The sequence below is a fragment of the Lygodium microphyllum genome, chromosome 1 (assembly GCF_053477565.2).
Source record: "Lygodium microphyllum isolate KBCC chromosome 1, Lygodium_microphyllum_v1.1.10, whole genome shotgun sequence".
Lineage (NCBI taxonomy): Eukaryota > Viridiplantae > Streptophyta > Polypodiopsida > Schizaeales > Lygodiaceae > Lygodium > Lygodium microphyllum.
Window position 1 is genome coordinate 12,719,828 of NC_141135.1, and position 24,765 is coordinate 12,744,592.

General features: G+C 41.0%; 1 non-coding gene across 1 annotated transcript; it reads right to left on the minus strand.

Moving 5' to 3' along the window:
* Positions 1-1,183: 1,183 nt before the first annotated feature.
* On the minus strand, positions 1,184-1,255 carry TRNAW-CCA (transfer RNA tryptophan (anticodon CCA)). The gene has a single exon. It is a non-coding gene; the product is annotated as a tRNA-Trp (tRNA).
* Between the last annotated feature and the right edge of the window lie 23,510 nt (positions 1,256-24,765).

Consider the following 24,765-nt stretch of genomic DNA (forward strand, 5'->3'; position numbering starts at 1 on the left):
TCTATGACTACATATGCAAAGCATAGATGTGCACTATATGATGGGAAATTATCATCTTTTGCAATGTTAAATAATCTCTATAAGGCTAGCTCCTTTAAGTGTATGCCTTTGCATAAACTATGAACTATTATGATATATTAGGGGATTATTAGATTATTATGATCTAGTATGGTGCTTTTGATTGTGAGATTTTGTATGCGCCCATGTGACTACTAAGTACATGTAGATTGCAATCATTTCTTAATAGTGGAAGTTGATCATGGGCAATGCTTAACTAAGGATGAGATAAGGAGCATATTTCTTATTTCATCAATATGTGTACTTTATGGAAGAAAAAGAGGAGATCCTAATTCAACTTTTCTAGAAGTGCTTAAAGGTCTACACTACCATGAGTAAATAGATGAAAGCTACTAGATTTAATGAGAAGATGGCTCTCAAGACCTCCATGTTTGTTGGCAATGAGGTAGAGTGGATGCAAAGGCCCTAAGGTTTGGTCAAGGAGTGTTATTATCAGTTTAATGATCAATACAAATTGTGCATGGAAGAATGCGGGCATGCGGTCATAGTCCAAAGATATCCTTCATGGCTCAAGGGGAGCTCTCGGTCTTTGAAATCCTTCATGGCTTAAGGTAAGGTGTAGATAAAGTGTAAGACCAAAGGTAACTAACCTTCATGGATTAAGGGGAGCGCAAGATCTTTTGAATCCTTCATGGCTCAAGGGAAGGTGTAGATAACGAGTAAGAGGAATGATTAGCTCTTTTAAGGAAATGCTAGGTTCTTTTGGTGTTGATTAGTAAGAAGAGTCCAATCAGTAAGATAACCTAGAAAGGGCGCTCTAAGGCTTAGACTCGTTTTGAGTTGTGACGAGTTTAACGGTTCAGTCCGTGATGTTTTGAGCTTGTGACAAGTTCAACGGTACAACAATCCATGGTGATGCATCATCACTTGTGATCTTGTAAATCTAGTACATCGAACACGCTCAATCGATCCTTGAAACCCTCGAATATTCTTGAATCCCTCTATTCCCTTTTTGGCCGAAGAAAAGCAAAGGGTTGGACGTCTTTCCGGACTGCAGAAAAGCGTTGTTTAGAATATTAAGGTAGGAAGCTTCGATCTTCGCTATACACTTCCCACATGACAATGTGTAATGCATTGTATCTAAGAAAACGAGCGCAATGCCGCTTGAACCCGACGTGAATCGAACACGCAACCTTCTGATCTGGAGTCAGACGCGCTACCATTGCGCCACGGATCCGAATTGAAAAGTTACTATGAGGTTTAAATTAAATATTTAAATTACGAAAAGATGCAACGAAACCTGGGACAAATATCAACGGTGCTGCGCGTTCATGCGAGCATGACCCGACACTACGTCTCCAAAATCTCTGAGATGGTTATTTCACATAATAAGAGTGTCTTGATTAATGATAGAACCCTCCAAATTGGCATTGGAAAATGGATTATATTCCAAATGTTTAATTGGCCCAAAAGCTTTGGTTCATATGTTTATTTCCATATCCTACTGATAGGCCCCCCCAAATCAGCATTGGCAAATGGATTATATTCTAAATGTTTGATTGGCCCAAAAACCTTTCATTTCCATATCCAAAGAATATGGGTTTGCTTTCAGCCCTTCATAAGTTTATCTTCCTTGCATGCTTTGAACTCAAGGAAATTCTATTAAGGGTATCTAATAATATTCTTCCCTCTTTATCAATTTGTATATGAAGTCTATGAATAAATTGAAAGAAATTCTATTAAGGGGATCTAATAATGACCGTCCCTATCTATAGGCTTGTATTAAGAGTGATTACTTATGGAATGTTTCAACTAAAAGAAATTGTATAATTCTCCAAGGTAAAAGATTTGATCAATTCCATGGGATGAGATGTCTTGTTCATCCAAGTCATTAGACAAGAGGAGGATTAGGCATACCTCAACAAGAAAGTAAAAGAAGACATGACTAGAGTGAAAGTAGAGGAGGTGACACAAATCTTGAGAGCATTGAAAACTTAGATGGATTGATGAAGTATAGAATGACACATAACTATTTTTGAAAAAAAGGAATGTTAGGATTAACAAAATGCAAGAAAAGGAACTAGCCTAGAAATAAGAACCAACTCCATACTTTATATGGTAACTCTGAGTTAAGCATGTATCTTCTATTACAGAAATAAGAATCAACTCCATACTTTATATGGCAACTCTGAGCAAAGCATGTATCTTCTATTATAGAACAAGAGTTCACCCAACACTTTACCATTTTATGTTGGTTTGAGGGTAAATTAGTACAAGGAAATGTATATTGAAGTCATTTTGCTGAATCTTACATGCAATGGTGTGTCCATCATCACTAACTCAACTTCGTTCCTATTAGTAAGATTCTTGATATTGTGTTGATCCTAGTTCAATTGTAGTTGTGGTGATATTTTCCACCTTATCCTTGCCATTGAGAACGGTCTAGAGAGAGATGACAATCCAAAAGTGAACAGTATAATACATACTATTTCTCATGTTGGAAATGTCCCATTCTCCATACAAGATGAAAAAATTAAGTGTTTTGTTGATGTGTTGCATGTGCTTAATATGGCAAAAAATCTACTTCTTATTATTAATAATAACTTGAGTTCACTACACCTCGAAGCTAGTCTTGTGTTCGTGCTTGCTTGGGTTGGAGATAAGGATACATGGTTAGTTAGAGCGGAGTGTAAAGAAGATCAAGTGAGAGATTGTCACTAAAGTGAGTTGCAACTCCTAAAATAATAGAAGTCCATCCAATGTCCTGATTGTTGTGCATTTAGCCCAACATTTTGGTTCCACTGCTAGGCCTAAGATAGTGCAACCACTAAGGTTTTCATACTCTTACTATAGATCAATATCTACAACTTGTCAGACTTAGACAAAAGTATGCATATTTGTCATGCACTCCCTTTAGTCAATTTCCTCACAGCCTCTCACATTGCGGAATCTCCCACCATGGGTTCCAACTTCCTTGGGTAGTCACAAATGCACTCCATGATTTTCGAAGTAAGCAAAAAATCTCCAAATAATAAATAAAGCAAGAGAGGACTCCCACACTCTACAAATTCCACTGAGTGCGTGATCTCTAAGCTTCACTGATCTCGATCCCAAGAGCCTGTGCCAAAGGGGTGCCACCTTATTTGAATATCTAATTTATGCAATCTCTCTCTCTCTCTCTCTCTCTCTCTCTCTCTCTCTCTCTCTCTCTCTCTCTCTCTCTCTCTCTCTCTCTCTCTCTCTCTCTCTCTCTCTCTCTCTCTCTCTCTCTCTCTCTCTCTCTCAACCTCTTAGGTCATGTTTCTTAATGTCATAAGAGTCTCTACCTCTCTGCCTCCTGAACTTGAGTGAACCTCAAGGAATTGATGATGATGGGTTGGAGGTGTTTTGCAATAGAGAGAAGGAGCATCAAGAAGAGAGCTAGCTATGGCACACACACAAAGCCTCCCAATCTTGCATGTGATGACACAATTCACAAGTGATTCACATGTGAGGATGCAATAGAGAGAGTCGATAGCCAAAGAGAATGAGATAAGCCTTTTGATATTTGCAACCATGGGGAGTATTAGATTAAGGTTATTCCACCTTAAATATGGGCCTTCTCTTTTAGAAATGGGTAGGGTCTAATTTTTTAAGGTGTCGATGACCCAAAATTTCATTCATGCACATTATCAAGGCCTCTAGTGACTATCAGACCTTCCCATTAAAATTCTTGACTCACTCCTTTTGTATGCTTTTAAGTGTGTGTTAGATTGTATTTCAATTTGCACAAGAGTGAGTAAGGATAAAAAGTAATTTAAAAGTTTACAAAGTTCTAGCCACTCAATTTTATAGTTCAACATGTTTCTAGGGTATTTGCTATTTTTGGTATTCTCTGGTCTTTTTTAGTAGCTCCCCTTCTTTTGCTTCTACGACTTTGAATTTTATGAACTTTTTTGTCTTCCCTCCTACTTCGTTGTGTTGAGATATCGAGCTCTACTCATGATACGCCAGAGTGACCGTTGTGTATTTATGTCACCGACTTGTCAGTTGCAGATGCGGTTGGTACACCGCCCATGAATAATAGCTAGATGACAGCTATCCTTATCTACTCTAGTTCGTGGCTCAGTTAGTATGCCACCTTAGTTAGTTGAGTTTGGTTTGAGACCCATATATAGGGTTCTTCTATTTCTATGTACGTGAGTTCTTTTTGGCTTACACAACTAAGAAGAGGAAAATTGTTTTCAGCCTCCATCTCTGTGTGCATTCCCCCATTGTGAAAGCAAGAAAGCTTCAAGTGAGACTCCTTCCTTCTCTCCCACAATCTTGACACGTTGATCATCTTCTTTTTTGTTAAAATTTTTTGTATAAGCTCTTGACCTCTTGTGCCTTGAACTTACATAGGGTTAACATTAACCCCCTCACTATTCAGTGCCAATTCCATGGCACTTGGTTAGGATGTGGAATGGCTGAAGGGAGAGTAAGAGATCACATGATGTGATGAAGGATGGGTGGAGGTTGAAGGTTTTTCTTAAGTGTACCTATAAGGAAAAGTTATGTGCAATGCATGAAGTGTGAGTGGGTGAGAGGTACGATTGGGAGATGGGTCTACACTAGGGAGGTTGAGCCCATGAGGTCCGTCCCACACTTGAGGCTCGAATTGGTGAGGGGTTATTTGTGATGTGATGTGGCATTCGTGGTGACATGTTTGCCAATGTCTTGGGATTTCCTACCATTGAGGACCCTAAATAAGTTGTGGGGAAAGGGGCTAGGGGTTTGAAGATGGAGCTAGCATGTCAAAATCATTGGACACCCTCAACTTGATGATCCCTAGGTGTTGTGCATGTGGAAGGATTTTTTTAAAACAATTATTCCTTGTGTTTTCCTTTGTCTTGAGTTGGAAATAGGAGTGGCTTAAGGGAGCTTTGTAAGCATACCTACTCATGAGGTGGCTCTTCATCACAACCTGAGTTGCTACTCAAGTAGTGGGTAAGAAGGCATGGCCACAACTAGGGAAGAATGGATGGCCACAACTAGTAGCTAAGAAGGGATGGCCACAAGTAGTAAAGTATCTTTCGTTCATATCATCCAGTAGATTGAAACAAAAGGTTGGAAACATGGTGGCATGGAGGATGGGCCTAGCCATAGCATACCTATCTATTCTTGTGTTAACATCAAAACATAAGGGATGCAATCCCTCCTCCTTTGTAGATCTCTTTTGGTTCAGCAATAGTATCAATAGCTTGAGGTAATTGTCCGTAGTGTGACGAGGGCTAGGTTTGGGTAGTTTTAGAAGGGTGTCCAAAAACTTTGTGAAGGAGGGGACTAGATCTCATTGTTGAAACTTGAGGCAATCCTCTAGCCTAGTGTCTCTAACATTATAGATGAGTGGGGAAGTCATCCCTATCGTGAAGGTCAAGGTTGCAATCCATTCCATTTCTTATTGGGTAGGATATGTGGGTGGGGTTTCCTATCTCCATAGATGTGGCACTATAAAATGTGATCCATGTTATGTTCTTGGGAGAGTCACTATATGTAAACGCTCTATATAATGTGCATTTAAAGGATACTAGAAAATACCCTTTGCTTACATACTGCAAGATAATAAAATGACCCCTTTTCCTTTAAGAAACTTAAAGATATTCTCCAAATTGTAATTGAAAAAAACCCTTCTGTAAATGTAATCGTGTTATTCTACTATGACATTTCTATTGATCACATGTGGTACACTTATATTTTATTAGAGTGAACCCCCCCCCCCCCCCCCGCCCAAAGGTTGTGTGGTTGACTTCCAAGTTTTCTCCAATTTGGTTGAGCCTCAAAGCCTCACACTTTTTTGGATACCCCATCCACTTTGCCATACCAATACGAGTTTTCCATACATGTTGAAATTAAAGGGCATAGGCATGGCCTAAGACTCCCATCTACCCAAGCTTGCAAGTTCCTCCTCCTAATGGATGGCATATGCTTCCTTTTCCTTCTGGAATGGTATGTTTAGGGGGGTAATGTCTTACACCGTTCCTTCAATTTGTGCATTGAGTCCCCCCTTTTTTGCTTTAGATCCCTACTAGTATCACATGAGATAGATTGCTATGGTGATTTCCCCATAATTGATCATTCTGGTAGGGGGTGTCCACAACATCTATCATGTTGTACCCTTCTACCTCAAGTGGAAGTGTTGATAGTGGTGGCTCTTCAATATCAATGAATCCTAACTTGATTATGTCACGATTGTGGGAGAGAAGGAAGGAGTCTCACTTGTAGCTTTCTTGCTTGCACAATGGGGGAATACACACAAGGGTGGAGGCTGAAAACAGTTTTCCTTTTCTTAGTTGTGTAAGCCAAAAGAACTCAAGTACAAAGAAATAGAAGAACCCTAGATATGGGTCTCAAACCAAACTCAACTAAGGTGGCATACTAACCAAGCCACGAACTAGAGTAGATAAGGATAGCTATCATGTAGCTATTATTCATGGGCGGTGTACCAACCGCGTCTGCAACTGACAAGTCGGTGACATAAATACACAACCGTCACCCTGGCGTATCACGAGTGGAGCTCGATATCTCAACACTCCCCCTCGAGCTCAATCCCAATTCCTGCACACCAAGCAGGTCTCTGAACTTGCGCAGCTTCTCTGCGCCCAATGCCTTCGTGAATATGTCAGCTACCTGATCCTCTGTGCTGACATAAACTAGATCAATAAGACCTAGTAAAACCCTCTCTTGCACATAGTGATAATGCACCTCAATGTGCTTTGTTCTAGCATGATAGACTGGGTTATTTGCCAAGTGTATACTACTCATGTTGTCACAATAAATGACAACTGGTCCATCTGTAGACTGATGCATATCATAAAGTAGCTTATGCAACCAAGCTACCTCACATGCAGCCATTGCTGCACCCCTGTACTCAGCCTCTGTGCTCGACAAGGCAACTGTAGGCTGTTTCTTGCTGCTCCAAGTGACTGTAGCACTCCCAAAAGAGAACACATATCCACTGGTAGATCGTCTATCAGAAATACTACCAGCCCAATCAGCATCAGTGTATCCATGCAACTGTATCTGAACCCCAGTCTCATAAAATAGTCCATACTGCAATGTGGACTTCACATACTTGAGTATGCGTCTAGCCGCATCCAAATGTGGTTTCCTTGGAGCCTGCATAAACTGACTTACCAATCCAACAGCATAGCTCAAATCTGGCCTGGTAATAGTCATATAAATCAAACTTCCTACTATGCATCTGTACATAGTAGGGTCTTCTAGAAGCTCACTTGCATCTGTGCTCAGCTTCACATTCTGCTCCAAAGGAACTGAAATAGGCTTACAGCCTGTCATCGCATATTTGGACAGCATGTCCAATCCATACTGCCTCTGCAAGAGCTGTATCCCACTTGGTGATCTAATCACCTCAATGCCCAAGAAATAACGCAGCTCTCCCAAATCCTTCATCTCAAACTTCTGCTTCAATAGCATTTTCACATGAAGGATATCTTCATCACTGTCACCTGTCATAATCAAATCATCAACATAAATGACAAGTAGCATAATACCTTTCTCTGTTTTTCTCACATAAAGTGAGAAATCTGCCTTGGAAATCTGAAAGCCAATAGTGACAAGATACTGTCCTATCTTGTCAGACCATGCTCTAGGTGCTTGCTTCAAGCCATACAAGGCTTTCTTCAACCTGCAAACAAACTCAGGATGAACAGCATGCACATAACCTGGTGGCTGCTCCATATAGACCTCTTCTTGCAAATCACCATGCAAGAAGGCATTCTTTACATCCATCTGATGTAAAGACCATCCCTTTGATGCGGCCATAGCAATGACTGCTCTTATGGTTGCCATCCTTACAACCGGACTGAATGTTTCTTCATAGTCAATGCCATATGTTTGTGCATATCCCTGTATCTGTTCACAGAACCATCTGCATTGTGCTTCACCTTATAAACCCACTTACAGCCAATTGCATTCTTACCTTTAGGCAAAGGTACTAACTCCCATGTAGCATTTGCTTCCAAGGCATCCATTTCTTCATCCATGGCTTTCTCCCATTTTTCTTTTCCCATGGCTTGCTCAAAAGAAGTGGGTTCTGGTTCCTGTATCACTTTGACCATATATGCATAGTGAATGGCTGTAAATCCATCATATTTCAGCCTATCCACAGGATACCTAGCTCTCGTAGACTTGCGCAAAGTAGGTTCACTCCCAGGTGCTCTCAAAACATCCCTGGTTTTCCTTACTCCAGGTGTAACAATAGAAGGAATGCCCAACTCATCATCAATGCTCTGTTCTGAGCCACTGGATTCACCATCCACATAAGAGTGACCTGCATTCACATCAAACATGGGCTGATCAACCTTCTCTTTTCCTTTTCGTGATACCTGCATACCACTATCTGCATTACTTTGAGAAGATTCTCCTGATCTCAATCTGCCTGTCCATGGCGAAGAATGTGAACCACTGCTAGAGGACGCTCCAGGTCCACTAATATTTTGTGACTGCTGGTGTGAATTCTGTGCAGCATTACCATTTTGTGCATCTACATCATCAATCACATTTACTGGTTTATACCAGCTACTCATCTCATAAAAAACAACATCTCTGCTCACTGTAAACTTACGAGTAGAAGGGTTATAGCATCTATACCCTTTTTGCTGCAGAGAGTAACCAATAAAGATGCACTTCTCAGCTTTTGGATCCAACTTGGATCTCAACTCATCTGGTACATGTACATAGGCAATGCAACAAAAAATTTTCAAATGAGAAATATCTGGTTTCCTACCAGTATACCTCTCCTCTGGAGTCATTCCATGTATTGCTGCAGTGGGAGTCCTGTTCATTATGTAGACTGCTGTAGCAACTGCTTCAGCCCAATAAAAATCTGGCAGGTCTTTTTCATTGAGCATGGCACGAGACACCTCTCCAATATGTCTGTTTTTTCTTTCTGCAATTCCATTTTGTTGTGGGGTATGACTGCATGAATATTGCTGCTTTATGCCATGCTCCTGCAAGAACCTTGCAAACTCATTTGAGAGGTACTCTCCCCCTCCATCTGACCTTAGGCATTTTATCTGCAGACCTGTTTCTTTTTCAGCCATAGCTTTAAGGGTTTTGAAATGCCCAAAAACTTCACTTTTCTTTTTCATAAAATACACCCAAACTTTTCTGCTATAGTCATCAATAAAAGTGACAAAATAATGACAGCCTCCAAGAGATGCAGCTTTAGTAGTCCACACATCAGAGTGGATTAATTCCAATGGCTTCTCACTCTCTTGAACATGTCTAGGAAATGGTTTCCTTGCCTGTTTTCCAAACTGACAGGCTTCACATACCTTATCCATTTCTGCAACCTTGAATTTTGGCAATCCTGCAACAATATTTTGGGCCTGCATTGATTTAAGTCGCTGTACATTAACATGACCAATGCGTTTATGCCAGATATCAATATCTGCAACTACACCGGTCCCATGTGCAAACATTGCTGCACTCAATTCAGACATGTCTGCATCCAACGTAAACATTCTGCCCTTCTTCTTTCCTTTTGCTATCAAGCGACCTTTATTTTTCATATCCTCAACAAAGCATCCATGAGGATTAAATCTGATCTGCAAGCCCTGCTCAACCATTTGACTGATAGAAACCAGATTCTTGGTGATATTCGGGACATGAAATACATCGGACAAGTATTTCTTTTTCCCATCCTGCATAGACAAAGGAATTTTTCCAATCTGCACAATAGGATGTGCAGTATCATCACTAGTCTCCACAAATCCTGGTTTTTCCATTTTTCTTGCATCCTCCATCCATTCTGCATGACCTGTCATGTGGTTTGATGCACCTGAGTCAACATACCATACATCATTGCTTTCTTCTGCACTTGTCACAGAATTGTTCATGTGCTGCACCATAAACAAGTGCTCATTTCTGTCATCACCCTGTCTACTAGAAGATGCATAATTCCCTTGTTGCAGTTTTCCATTCATGATGTCATTCTGCTTTTTATAGCAGTCTTTAGCCATATGACCCATTTTACCACAGTAGTAGCATTCAACATTACTGTTTGCATTTTGGCCTCTTTGCCATCCACCACGACCTCTTTGGCTCCCCCTGCCTCTAGAGTTACCACGTCCTCCTCCATAGGACTGGTTTTCTTGAGTTTGCTGCATATTCTGATTTCTGCCACGGCCTCCAAATCGGCCTCCTCTACCTCTGCCTCTACCTCTTCCAGTATTTGAGTAGAAGACAGCTTCTTTTGAAGTTCCTCCTGAAGAAGATGCACCACCATTTCTCTGCTCCTCAGAAATTAGAAGAGCAATCAACTCCTCAAAATCAGGAAATCTTTCACGGACGGAAATGGATGTTCGGAACTGTGCATAATCCTTTCCTAGACCATTCAAGGTCACGGAAACTAAATCATCATCTTCCACTGGTGACCCAATGGAAGCAAGTGCATCTGCAATCTTCTTCACCTTCATGTGGTAGTCGTTGATGCTAATACTTTCTCTTTGCACATTATGCAACTCTTGCTTGAGCTGCATTTTCCTGGCTTGCGTATTTGTGCTATACATTTTTGACAAAGTATCCCATGCCTCCTTTGGCGTACTTGCATCCTGAATATGCACAATCATAGAGTCTGAAATACTGATAGACAGCCAGTACATAACTTTCCTGGCTCTCTCATGCCATGCTTTGAATGCTTGCATTTGCTGTTGATTGGGAACATCAGGAAGAACTGGTTCTTCTTCATTTCCTGCAACAAATTCCCAATATCCTTTTCCCATAAGGAAATTCGTCATTCTAAACTTCCATGCTTGGAAGTTGTTCTTGTCAAGCTTTTCAGTGACAATCTGTGAAAGAGAATCAGACGCCATTACAGAACATTGCGAAAAATTCTGTCACTTCAAAAACTCAGCTTCACCCTCACAAGGGCAAATCTGCAAAACTGGCGAAAGTGGTATTTGACCACACAGTCACTTCCTAGTGACGATTTTGCATAAACAGGAACCAAGGATGATTCTGAAACTCCCAATGTCTCTGCGCACAAGCATACGATGCAATTTCTACAGTAACTTTTCACCGACCTGTAGAACAGTGGCTGAACAGCATAAAACTGAGCCTTTTTCTGAGTGCGTGCAGAAAACTTCCGCCTCCAAAACAGGCCCCGAAATGGCCTCTTGCTTCACCGCGAAGGGCATCTCAACCTGAGACAATGCACTCCTGCACTTTCCGGCTGTGCTACCTGCAGAGATCTGCTCCCAAAACAGAAAATGAAAGCAACACTGCTCCTCTTACCAGAACACCGCGAGCTTGGCTTGCTTTCTTGAGCTCCTTACCATGAACAAGGCTCTGATACCATGTCACGATTGTGGGAGAGAAGGAAGGAGTCTCACTTGTAGCTTTCTTGCTTGCACAATGGGGGAATACACACAAGGGTGGAGGCTGAAAACAGTTTTCCTCTTCTTAGTTGTGTAAGCCAAAAGAACTCAAGTACAAAGAAATAGAAGAACCCTAGATATGGGTCTCAAACCAAACTCAACTAACTAAGGTGGCATACTAACCAAGCCACGAACTAGAGTAGATAAGGATAGCTATCATGTAGCTATTATTCATGGGTGGTGTACCAACCGCGTCTGCAACTGACAAGTCGGTGACATAAATACACAACGGTCACCCTGGCGTATCACGAGTGGAGCTCGATATCTCAACAGATTAGTACCTCACTTGAGGATCCTTCTTCCTTGATTTGTAGCACCACATCGTCTTGCAAGGGCTCATTTTTTTGTTGATGTGGCAATGGCTCTATACTATTACACGAAGAGCCTCCTTAGCTATCTTTAGCTTTCACTTTAGCTCCTCCTTTGTGTCTTCTTCACTTGGATTCGTGAAGTTTGTGAATGTCCTGGTGAAGCTTTGTTGTTGAATTTTCATGATTTTTCCAATTTCCTTTCAAGGCATGCTCTAGCTAGCTTGTAGCCTAGGTCTGGAGGAATGGCCTTTGTATCCCTCCCCTCCATCTGATCAATATTTCTTTTGGCCTATTCTAGCCCTCTACCTTGACATTTGGTCAAAGCCTCAAGGGCTACAAGTTGTTCTCTCTTGATACATTGTGAGTCCTCATTTTCCTTGGTAATTCTTCCACTCTTTTCTTGTAATGCATTATGTTTTCCTTTGCCTCTCACCACTACTCAATTGCCTTTAGTGGTTCTTCCTTCATTTGAGCTACCTCTTTCACTATAGATTAATTTGTAGAATTTGTTTGCTCAACTTCTCTTACAATCTTACCATGGTCTCCAAGGTTTCCTCATGTTGAACCTGCAATCTTTCTCTATTTTTATTTTCCTATTGGTTGTGATGCAAGACTTCCTCATACTCATCACTCTCACTATCTTTCTTTGCTAGGGTAGCCAATTCTAGTATGCGATTGTACACATCCATGGTATATTGTCGTTGGAGGGTCATATGAGCTTCCTTTTCTTTCTCCAAGTCAAGCATCAATTGCTTTCTTTCCTTCTCATTTTGGTCCCTTTGCTCCTCCAAAGTTTAAAGTAGGTCATCAAAACTTAAGTCTTTGAGCGAGGAGGGGCACATGGGCAGAACTACCTCCTATTTTGGGCAGTATTTTAGCTCTTTTTCCTAGTTCTACTTCTTGAGCTACCAACCTCTTTGACCCTGAAAATGTGGATCCTTCAAACATGCTTCATGACAATGTAGAAGCTCTGAAGATAGTGGAACTCCTCTAGGTCGATTGGCTATCTCCTTCAGTAATACGTGGTGGTGGCAATGGTAGAGTAGGTGTTGATGTTAACTCCCTTGATAGAGGTGGGGGAGGTGGTAGCACTTGCATGAGCTCCTTTCCTTTACCTTCTACCAGCTTGGTTGTCTCGACACTGATTGTGCTTTTGACTTTGTCTACATGCTTGTTGGAGTCTACTTCTATTTTACAGGAGGGAAAGGTGGAACTTAGTAGCCAATTCTTCCTCTATTTGGTTGTTCCACTATCTTGCAAAAAACCAATTTGTATCCCTCTGCTTCTTTTTTCTTTTGTTGTTGTTCTTCTTTAAACTTGGTTAGTTGTTCGGATTTTATCTTCTTGAATTCTTCGAAGGCCCTTTCCAAAGTATCCTCCTCTTTTGATGGCATCTTCTCTAGCTCCCCATCCTTTTTAGTAGCATCTTTCTTTTTTTCACCCTTGGTAGGGGTTTCACTCCTATCTTCCTCTTGCTTATCCTCTTAAGGGCATTCACCGACTTGATTTTCTTTGCCTATGTTTCTATATGGCTTATAGCTCGACCTATTGAGCTTGCTCAACCCTTCGTATTCTCCTTTCTATTGTCTTCTTCCTTCGAGTCTACACCCTCTTTCTACCATGTGTTATTTAGGAGACCTCACCCCCTGCATTTGAACTTGTTGGGCAAATGCACTATATGCTATCTTTCTAGTCCCCCTATGAGCAACCAACTTTCTTTGAGATTCTTCATTGTCTCTTTGCGAGTTCTACTACCTTTGACAACTTTTCTTCATCATCGTCCTCTCCACCTATGGCATGTGATTCTTCTTTTTTTATAATTACTGAATCTTTTGGTTTTGAGGTTGCTTCTTGGGCTCATGATGTTGTTGTTCCCTCACCTATATCTATTATCATTTCCCTTGTTGTATTAGGGTCCTTAAGTGCTTCTTTGATAACGGAGATGAACAATTCTCCAAATCCAACTAGGGTTGCCTTCCCTAATGCTTTTCCTCCGTGGGTCTCTTGCTTCCTGCAATGACCTCCTTAGAATTTTGTGGATCTTGGGTGTTAGATTTTAGCACTTTTGCTATAACATGTATGGTATTTCTAATGTAGGCATTGAGATCCACATTTTTAACATGTCCATCACAAGGTTTTCAAACAACCCCACATGGATCGTGTTCATGGAGCTATGCTTAATGTTGGAAAACAAGATGTGCATTGACTTAGCTTGCACCCTCAAGGCTAGGTCTTGCATTTCTTTGATTTTAATTCCATCATGCCATTTCTTGCTTGGTGAAGCTAAATTTTTCTTCCACATCAATCCTTTCACTAGTCACCTTCTCTAAGCACTTTAATAGGCCCAATGCCCTTTGTACTACCTCTATACATAGGAGAATTTCTACCCACGACATGCCTTATTTTCTCTTCATTAGTGGATGTTCCAAACCTTTTGATGTGGTCATAAGTGGTGAGGAACTCAATGCACCTCGAATGGTTTACTCTTCAATCAAATTTCTCAACATAATTTTCGAGAGAGCACTATTCCACCAACTTCTAAGCTTCTCATTTGTCTTCTATGATTTGGCTTAGGTTTTGGATTTGCCTATGCCTCAGGTTCCCGCTCCTCAATATGTCTAAGTTCATGTTGTGCTTCGCCTATTTGTCCTCAGTGAAGGGAATTTGGGTCTTGTCATGATTTTCACTAAGAAAACTTCTCATTGATTATATCCATTGTCTTGATGTGTGGAAAAGAACATCATAATTAGAGATTCAAAAACCACATCTTAGCATTAGGGTGGAAAATTTGCAATACTTGAACGCTTCACTTATGATGCTCGTGACTTATATATGCACAATTCTTGAAGATTTATTAGTATTTGCTATTCACCTCTTCTTTGGCTCCTCCCCCTCCCTAAAGATTTGCAACACTTCCTAACATACAAAGTGTTAAAAAATGGGCAGATAATTCTTCCATGGTATAAGTACTTTTTATCTTATACCCTTTTTGAAAAATTTAAAATGATGAAAAATAAATTGACAATTCATAATTTTAATGTAAATTTGTACATGAAAGTGGGGTTTGCTATTGGCCTTGGACTCTCACTACAATAACCATTCATAGAAGTGAGGGTTATATTCCATTTCTTGTAATGATCCATGTCACACGGTTTGATGCCCGCATGTGCAATGCTTTTCTTTTAGGTAAAATTTTTCTTTTTAGGCTAAAAATCTAGATCCCTAGACAAATGAGGCAAAAACTAAGGTCATTTTTAAGCCCCTAAAATCATAATGATTGCCTAATAATGAAAATTTTGGTATAAAAATTGAGCTTTAATTGCCTAAAATTGCTATTTCTATAGAGGAAAAGTATGGTTATCCATGGACATTCATATAAAAGTACATAGCAATATGTGATAAAGTTAAGGACCTTGTCGCCAAATAATGATCAATTTTCAAATAGGTCTTTCAAAAAAAAAACCATTGCACATGTGAAATGTAGGTGAGGACATTGGTAAGAAAATCCATTGATCCCATGTGAGTAGTGATATGAAGCTCTTTCTCACTCAACACCTAGTCCAAATGGGAATGAAGCATAGTGTGGTCCTTGAATGGTTGGTTTTGAGTGAGAGCTAGCACCACTTGAAACAACATAGGAGCAACATAGTTGGGATTATACTTAGTTGTTAATATGGACATAATTGCTCAACATTAGTCATGATCTGATAGTCGAACGTTTCTCATTGAGATTGTAGATTACACCATTTTTGTAGAAATAGAGACTTAGATTTAGCTAAGTTGTCTGAGTTATCGACATCCTCTTGTGTGATCTCTATGCAACTACATTTAAAGGGCGTGATCAAGCATTCTTTGATTTCTTGCTCTCTTGTCACTTGAGTAGCTATTAGCTATTTTGAGATGGTGGGGTATTTTGTGAAAATTAATTCGTATTCTTCCCATGAGCATGGAAGTGTCTTGATAGTTGCAATTGTATTATCATTCAAAAGTCCTAGGTCTAAACATTCATAGTAGTGAGAGTATAAGTGAAGGTATTGTCGAGGCATCGAATGCTATTGAAAATGCTATCACCTATATTTATAACCATGTCTATAGTGAGCTTTACTATAGAGGGTCCATGGTATGAGAGATGCAATCCTAGAGACAGTTCATGTTTATTGTTGCATACCTAGTGTATAACATTATTTAACCTCCTAAGTGGATTTGTCTAGGGGTGACTTGTTGGATCTGTAGAATTGGTCATAGTCTTTGATGTTTTGTCACTAGTTCTAGTTGAGGATTGCTCTTTGGATGAATGGTGGATTTGAGAGTTAGTTGTAGGTGGGGTTTGTGTGAGGGCTTAGATGCACTAGCAATCAGGACTTGCTCTTAGCATTTTTCTTAAAGTTCTTAGTGGAATCTATTGTTGAGATTGCAGTCTCCTTCTACTTGGATTCCCACTTCTTATTCACTTGTCAGTTAATACTAGTAGATGGTGGTGGTTGATGGCACTTTTGATTATTTGGCTTGGTTGGTCATGGTGAAGCTACCTTGTTGTGGCTACCACCCAAAGGTAGTCCTGAAGTTTTTGCCACACCTAGCTCTGCTATACCAAAGAGAGGCACATGGTTGAGGACATTGGAATGCTCATATTTTTGTTTCATGCTAAATGTGTTTATTATTCTCTTATTTGGGAAGTGGCAATGATGTAGTAAGTCCCCCAATCATTTTCAAGGCCATGCTTTTGGTTACTTCAAAATAAGATACTTTAGAAAGCACACCCTAAATTTTTGTAAAAGAGCATGAGGCTCCCTCTTGTTAAATTTGTAATTTTAGATGGGCAAGTGTGATGGTCCAGCCCTTAGAGACCCACGCGGGACCCCCTCCGGACCCTGTCTAGGCTCCGGAGTAGCTCTAGACCCTTCCCCCAACTTTGCCATTTTGACCAGAAGTTTATTCTTGTGTGTGGCCATAAATAGCTCTCTTCTTCTTCTTCTTCTTCTTCTTGCATGTGCTTGAGTGTGTGTGAGGGAGTAAGGGAGTGAGTATGTGAGGGTGAGGAACCATGGTGGAGTAGCTCTCCATCTTGTCCTCTTTTCTTCTTCTCTTCTCTTCTCTTCTCATCTCTTGTTTTGCATGTGGCAATGGAGCTTGGAGCTTGGAGCTTGAGGATCAAGCTTGCTTGAGCTTGCACCTTGGATCATGGAGCTATCAAAGAGCTCATGGGAGGAGGCAACTCAATCAGGCATGGAGATAAGCTCACTACACTCGTAGAAGTGGAGTGCGCATGGCTATGTGAGAGGTAGCCATTACACTTGGCTTGAAATGCTTGAAACAATAAGCGATCCATGGGTCTTGGTAGTTGAGCATGAGCTCCCATATTTTGGTTTTCCAAGACTAACTGATTGCATGCTTCTAATATCAAGCATTGAAGTAGGGTTTACCTCGAATCCGTGCTTGAGATAGGTAGGAAGCGAGGGAGTCAAAGGGCATTGGATCTCCTTTGTAAGTAAGTTTTCTGGTTATTAAGATTTAGGTGAGTAGGTTGGAGTAGAGTAGGTGTTAGAGTAGGTGTTTGCTTTGTGTTTTGGAAGCATAAATATAGAAAGAAACAAGGAAAAAAAGGGAAACAAATAGTAGAGTTACTCTGTTAAAAATGGGTAAAATAGGGAGAAAAAGGGCTTAAATGCATTAAGAGAGCAAAGAGAGAGAAGGGGGAAGTAAAATAGCAAGAGAGAAGGGGTTTAAGAGGCCACGAAGAAGGGGAGAGAGCTCATTTGTGTGTATTCAGTCAAGAGAGAGAGCTTGAGAGAGAGAAAGAGAGTTATAGGGCAAGAGCACAAATTTGCTCACCAATTCGTATTCTTGTATCCCCGAGCCCCACAAGTATGCTCTGAGTGTCATTTGATGCTTGTTGATCATAGTCAAGACCCTGGTTGGAAGATTAGAGTAGGTGCTAGGAGTATTTGATGGAATTTTTGCCATTTTGGACCCTGGCCGTGACACTCGAACACCGTCTTCACACTCGGACGGCCTCACAACTCGGACGGCCTCACAACTAACTTGGTCAGAGTCCAAGTCATAGTCCATTCAAATGGCCACAAAACTCTATGAGTCTAAAACTTGGACTTGAACCCTAAACTTCATTCGGCCTCAAATGGCCATGCATTCAGCCTCAAATGGCCGAGGCATCATGCTTGGACGGCACAAGACTCAAACTTGGATGTCCGAGTCTACAACTTGGACACTACAACAATTGGAACAAGTATACAGAACAACCTTTTTTGCACACCAAACCCATCCCAAGGCTAGCAAAGCCTGAGTCCCAAGCTAAGTGGCACCCTTGTAGGCCTCTAGATGCATAGAACAGCTCATACTGCCGACAGCCTCAGGAATCGATGCTTGATGGTCTAGAAATGATTGTGGTCACTGACCATAAGTCGCTTATCCCACTAGAGACCCGAATTAGCTAACCAAAATTTCTATCGCTCAGACCATGCATCTAGAACATAGTAGGGACTAGAATAGACCATCAAGAGTGGGTTATCACTCATACAAAGAAGTTGTATTTAGCTAAAACTAATTGGAAAGAGTGTGATCTTCATTACTTCCATTGAACTCACACGCCACATCGCTTAAACACTTAGAGTGCACCAAAAAAGAAGAAAGACCGATTTTGCACAATCCACATCGATAAGCACCACTCGAGTGTTTGAATGCATGTAACATTGAGGATTGTTTTGTATAATAAGGAACTCACACAAGATAATATAAGTCAACAAACCCACTAGTAGGAGAAGACTCCTAGGCACCAAACGAGTAACCAAGGAGGCCAATTATTCAAGACTGAGAGGCTTGAGTCATTGAGGCACCTAGGGAGTAACAAAGACCAGCACAATTAGAGATATAGCTTTACTTGATCAAATGAACTTGATCGATACCCTAGTTTCTTAGGAAACCACTGACATTTCAAGAACTAGCACCAACCCTAGAGACAATGAACTTGACTTGGGGGAATTTCCAACTAATATCCAACAGCAGCTTGTAAACCAGTATGACCTGCGAACCAAAATGATGCATCATGGTAGACCAGTTGAGGTGATCATAGACCATCTCAAGGAAGAGAGAAAGATAGCAAGAAATGCATGGCAAAGCATAGGTGCCTACAACTAAGAGGAGCAAATTGAGAAGATGAGACTGAAAGGGAAGTAGATACCAGGAGGAAGAAGCTTAGTGATGAGAGCTATGGTGGATGGAGAGCAAGAGCAAGAGAGAGAGAGAGAGAAAAACTCAAAGTGGGAACTCCAACAACCACAATGTGTGGCTGGGCCTTCCTTTATTCAAATTGTCACTAAAAGAATAAAGAATAAGTGATTGTGACAGGCGCCCGCCACATGCAGTGTGTAGTGGCGGGTACTATCAGTGTAGTAAAGTGTAGTAATACACGGGCGGCTAGGCGGAGGCTCCTTTACCCCCAACAACCTCCCACTTAAAGGAAAATGTGCCCCAGTGAGAGAGAAAATAAAAGAAAAGGTAGTACAACATGTACACATGTACAACAGGATGAGGAAAAAGACGTCATCTCATCCAATGCCCATCAATATATGCCTCCTGCGGGGGTATGATGCTAGGAGGCATATTCCACGGTGGATTCTGTAAAATTTTATTATTACAGGGGCTCATACACAAAGTGGATTCTTTGTGCGAGAAGTCAATGGGGATGCCTATCCTTTTCGGGCGTTTTGTTAACTTAATGTGTAAGTGCGTGATTCCATAGCGGGTGATTCTGTAAAATACATATTTAAATTAATAAATGTTTATGAGTTTAGAGTGCGAACTCGTAATAAATTAAGGTTAGGATTGATTTTTAACCAATTTACTTTTGTAGCTGAAGACTACTAGGTATTCACTTTTGTCGGTTTAATTGTATTATTTTTCTAACAATTGTGAATGCTTCAGTTGATGTGTAGAGTGAGCAGCGGTGGCATTGGGAAGCATTGGAGGATAGCGTGTATTCAAATTATCATCAAGTTTTGATGGGCACATATCTTAGGCATGGCACCTATATTTTGTCGCCCTTATTTATTTAAGCGCTTGATATTTATTTATTATTTTTGTATGCGCATGGGCGCACGATTTAAATATTTGTATTGGACATTATATTTGGGTTCCGCCTGACTTCTTGGGCACCCAATAGCTTTAATTCTTTAGTGGCACAAAAGCAAACTCAAAAGCAAAAGCGTGCTATTTTGTAAATTGGGCTATTATTTGAGCTTGAAGATGAATAATATATTAAATACATGCTTTGTGGAGCGCTCACATAAGGCATGGGGAGAGATTGCACCCAATTGGTCTCTTGTTCATGTCGTGCAAGCTTTCTTCATTGGTTTTTGTGTAAAAAGTAGAGTTCTTTTGTTCTTGGGGACCTTCTAACGCTCACTACACGTGCGTATACGACGACCTATCTGTGCACCATCAATCTCCTCAAGAAGGCAATGAGCTCTATAGTGAGGCTCTTCTGAGCAAGTCTGCAAGATTCTGCTCAGTCGGAATCTTGACAAGGTCAACAAACTTATCCTCAATGGCCTTGCGAATGAAGTGATACCTTACCTCAATATGTTTCGTCTTCGCATGGAAGACCGGATTCTTGGCCAACTGAATGGCACTCATAGAATCCGAATGCAGTGTAAGCATAGCATCTGTCATACCAAGGTCTGCAACCAAATGGCCTAACTAGATAGCCTCCTTGCAAGCCTTTATAGCTTCAATATACTCGGCCTCTCTAGTAGAAAGAGCCGTACACTTCTGTGCCCTGGATATCCAAGGGATAGCCCCTCCAGCATAACTGAACACATAGCCAGAACTGGACTTCCTACTATCTGCATGTCTTGCATAATCAGAGTCAATGTACCCCACAACTCTTTTATCCTAGCTCCCCTAGAATACACATGTCTGTTGTGCCCTTCAGGTACCTCATGATACCCTTCACGGCATCCCAATGTTTCTTGACAGGTGTAGCCATATAATGTGCCACAACCCTAACTGCAAAAGCAATATCTGGACGGGTGGCTATCATGGCATACATAAGACTTCCCATAGTTTATGCATAGGGAATCTTGGCCATCTCGGCTGTATGCTCATCTATCTACACACAATCGGCCTCTCTACAAACTAGTATCTGAGCATGGTTCTTGGTGAAAGAGCTTCTAACATTTTGACTCAGTAGCAGTCAAGCTTGCAAATCCAACTCTTGGCAGCCATATCTCATTCTTGGAGATTTGTCTTGATCTCTCCTTTCTTGGCACTCATTAGGGAAGCACTGAGGCTTCATATACAGTTACACTGTTTTGATAAATTTGACTATCTCTAGCTCTCTCTCTCTCTCTCTCCATGAATAGTACATCATATCCTCACTACAATGCTCTCATAATAACCCTCAATAATCCTTCTTAGATCGTGGATGCACCTCCCAAGAGGTATGTCTCATATGAAGAGTCACTAGAGCCACTACAGTGTCTTTTCACAACTCACTACTGTCACTGTCACTTAGTCTTCTCTTCAGTCTTCAACAGCTACTTCTTCCACTTGTTTGAGCTCTTTTGAACTTATATTCATCCTTTTCAAAGGTTAGAAAACTTTCCCAAAGTCACACATACTTTCTACAAAACACTTACAGAAGGTCTACAGAACAGTCACAGTACAGCACCAGAACAGCTACAGTACAGTTACAGTACAAAGACAAAGCAGAGACAGAGGCTCTACAGAGGGTCATCAAAACCTCATAGCTCATACTCAAACCATTCCAAACTCTCAAAAACTATTCAATAAGCTTTCAAAATATCTCAATCTTCATCCATCATCAATCCATGCTTCATACAAAAGATAATCAGAACAAAACAGAAGCTACACAGCAGGTATACAGAACCAATCAGAACCTATCAGAACATCACAAAACCTCATATCTCCACTAAGCATCATCATGAACTTCCAAAACATACATCACTCTAAATCCATCAAAAATCAATCATTCAGTCCTCAAAAACAACAAAAATAAGTCAAAAATTCAGTCTTTTTCCACTCTCAACAATACTCTATTGTCTCGACCTCTTCCTCACTTTCCTCATTTGCAGAGTAGTAGTCTTCATACTCATCATTTAAATCATCATATTCTAACTGCTTGTCATTTCTTAGGCTTCCACTCTCAGCCTTCTTCTCGTTCATGATTAGTGCCCAATTGTATAATAGGTTCAAGTCATGCACCTTGGTCCATTGCTACTTCGGCTCCTCCATGAGGTCCTTGAAGGGTTTGAGATTAGCAGCTCAGTTACTAGCTAGCTCTCTTGTCAAGTATTCAAGAATCCCCTAGAGCTCAAATTTGTTAGATGGAATGTGGAAAGGGACAGGTTTTGGTCAAGTGCTAGAGCTCTTGGCCATCATACAGAGAGTGGTACTGTTGTGAGGGTCCTACTATTTGGCAGTTGTGGATTGTATGGCTTTATGGGACTCCTTGGCTATTATCGTAGCCTGCTTCTAATCCTCCTTATCATCTAAGAATGGTAGATCAATGGTGGCTAGCACATGCATCCAATATCACTCATCCTTGGGGGAAGGGATATACTTTGTTAATGGCCCGTAGGAAATTTTGACTCGTGAGTCTCCTTTCAAGATGATAGAGATGACATCTAGGTCAACCAACGTGGTCTTCTAGGTGTCCATCTCGACTCTTATAACTTCTGATCTATTGCCTAAGAATATTAGACCGTTACTCCAATCTTCTATCACTCATGTGTTGTTTCGCATCCAGAGTCAACCTAGAAGGATGTCATAATCCACTCCCTTTCATGACTATGAAGTTCATTGAGAATTGAACTCCTGCTATCTTCAAGAGACAATCTTTTAGTACTCCAAATGGTCTAACCTTCATTTATTAGCTAGCGTAACATTAAACTTTACAGTCTCGATAGGTGGGTTTTCCCAGGCCTGTAGGAATGTATGGGGCTGAGCACGATGACTCCTTCTCATGTATCTACAATTTCCTTTCTTGTGTCGTCCCCTTATGCTATGACATGTAAAACTACATGCATTTCTATGTCTTCCAAAAAAGCGTCTACATGCAAGGTCTTAGGCACTGAGTTTAGGATTAAGCTTGGTAATTGCATTGCTACATCATGGTTAACCAAGTCAGTTGTTCCAAGCTCGTCAAGTCCTTATACCCACTGCTTCAACACTTGCCATAGTGTTGGATTCTACATAAGCAACTCTCCTAGAGATAGAGTCACAAGGGTTGATATCAATATCATGAGTAGATTTCCAACCACTTTCTTTTCATTAGGCTCTACTCTCTTTTGCCAATGATTTCAGGCAGTCTACCTACTTGAGGCATCTAGGCTTTGTCTATGTGGTGCTACATGGGTGCGGATGCATCTCTTGATGTTACCCGTGTAGGTGAGATTAGTGTGCTCATGCTAGAGAGCTCATCAATCTCGTCTTCAATGATGGATTCAGCATCCTTTAGGTGTCTTGGGCTTTTCTCACCCACTCCTTGACCTTATCTACTACTTCCAATTGGTACCTTGGGTCTAGATACTCCCCAATCTCGGCACTCCCCTTTCCTGTTGTCTTAGGAGCAAATGTTTCCACTTTTCTCCATTCCTGACTTGCTGCCCCTTGGGTAATATGGTGGTACTATCTATCTTGAGTGTAACCTTTGCCTCAACCCTCTTTCTCCTTCTTCCCTATTGAAGCTATGTCAAGGTTGCTAGGTCCAGGTATTGAAATACTAACCTACTTAGTTTGTGCTTGGGTCATGACATTCAGCGGAATTGGTGTGGCCTCACCATCAAGTGCCTCAATTGCAAATAGCTACAATGGTATAGATGGTATGATTGCCAAACTAGTAGAGCTTTTCCGCCTAGGGCATTGAGCATACAAGTGTGTGATCCCACACTCTGAACATCTTAGGTTGGGGCCTTGTCTCAATAGCCTTGCTCCCTTTTTTGGGGTAGTGAGATGAGATATGCCTTGGGTGACCACAAGTCCATCATGCGATGGGTTCTTTGTTCTATCCTCCTAGACCTCTACCTCTTCCCCTGCCTAATGCCACTCACTAGCAATGGTCTGAAATCCATCAAGATACGATTACCCTCTTCGTTATATGAGATGTAAGGGTTTATGTATGCTTCATCCTCATTTGGCTCCTCTATGTAATGTATCGAAGTGTCACTTGGTGGATGGGTCACAATGGGTCCAGGTAATCTGGGTATCCTTCTTGTAGGGTTGATCTGCATCCTAGGGACAACTGGCTTTGAGGTGTTGGATGTTGGGAGAGCTAATGGAGTTCCCCTGCCAAAATTCGACAGCCTATTCCCTAGGTAATATGGTTGCTTGTATGGTTGTGGGTATGGGAATCATCTCGGCAATCTATAATGCATCGCATCATGGCCAAACCTATTGCAATTAGCACATGGCTTTGATCTAAGATCCAGACACTCAACTAGAGGGTGATTTTCTTCGCAATGCATGCAATTGTATGTGAGGTCATGTGGGCCTTCTCATCATCTCTTGAAATTTAGCTAACTCTAGCTTCATATCTGCCAACTCTTAGCTCTGGTCGACACTCTTTCCCTTGTCCTATGTGCTCTAGCTAGAACTTTTGCTAATGGTTGTAGCTCTCTTTGAGGATCTAGAGGTAGTGTTATTTTGAGTTGTGGCTCTTAAGCTTCTCTCGTTGAGTAGGTCATCCACACATATGGCTTCTTCAAAGAGCTAAAATGTCCCTCTATAGGTTTGAGTTGCTCACCAAGGCCTTGTAAAGCTCTTCGCTTTAGATTCCGTTCATGAATATAGTGGAGACTGCTCATTTGTTAGGTCATTATGCCATTGGGATTCTCTTAAAGAAACTCCATAGTGACGTAGTCTTGGATATCCTCCTTGTCCCTTTGGCTGACATTCATCAACCTAACAATGGGGTTATTGGAGTATCCTGCCTCGAAAAATCTCTTAATGAATAGGTTCTTGATGTTATTAAAAATATTACA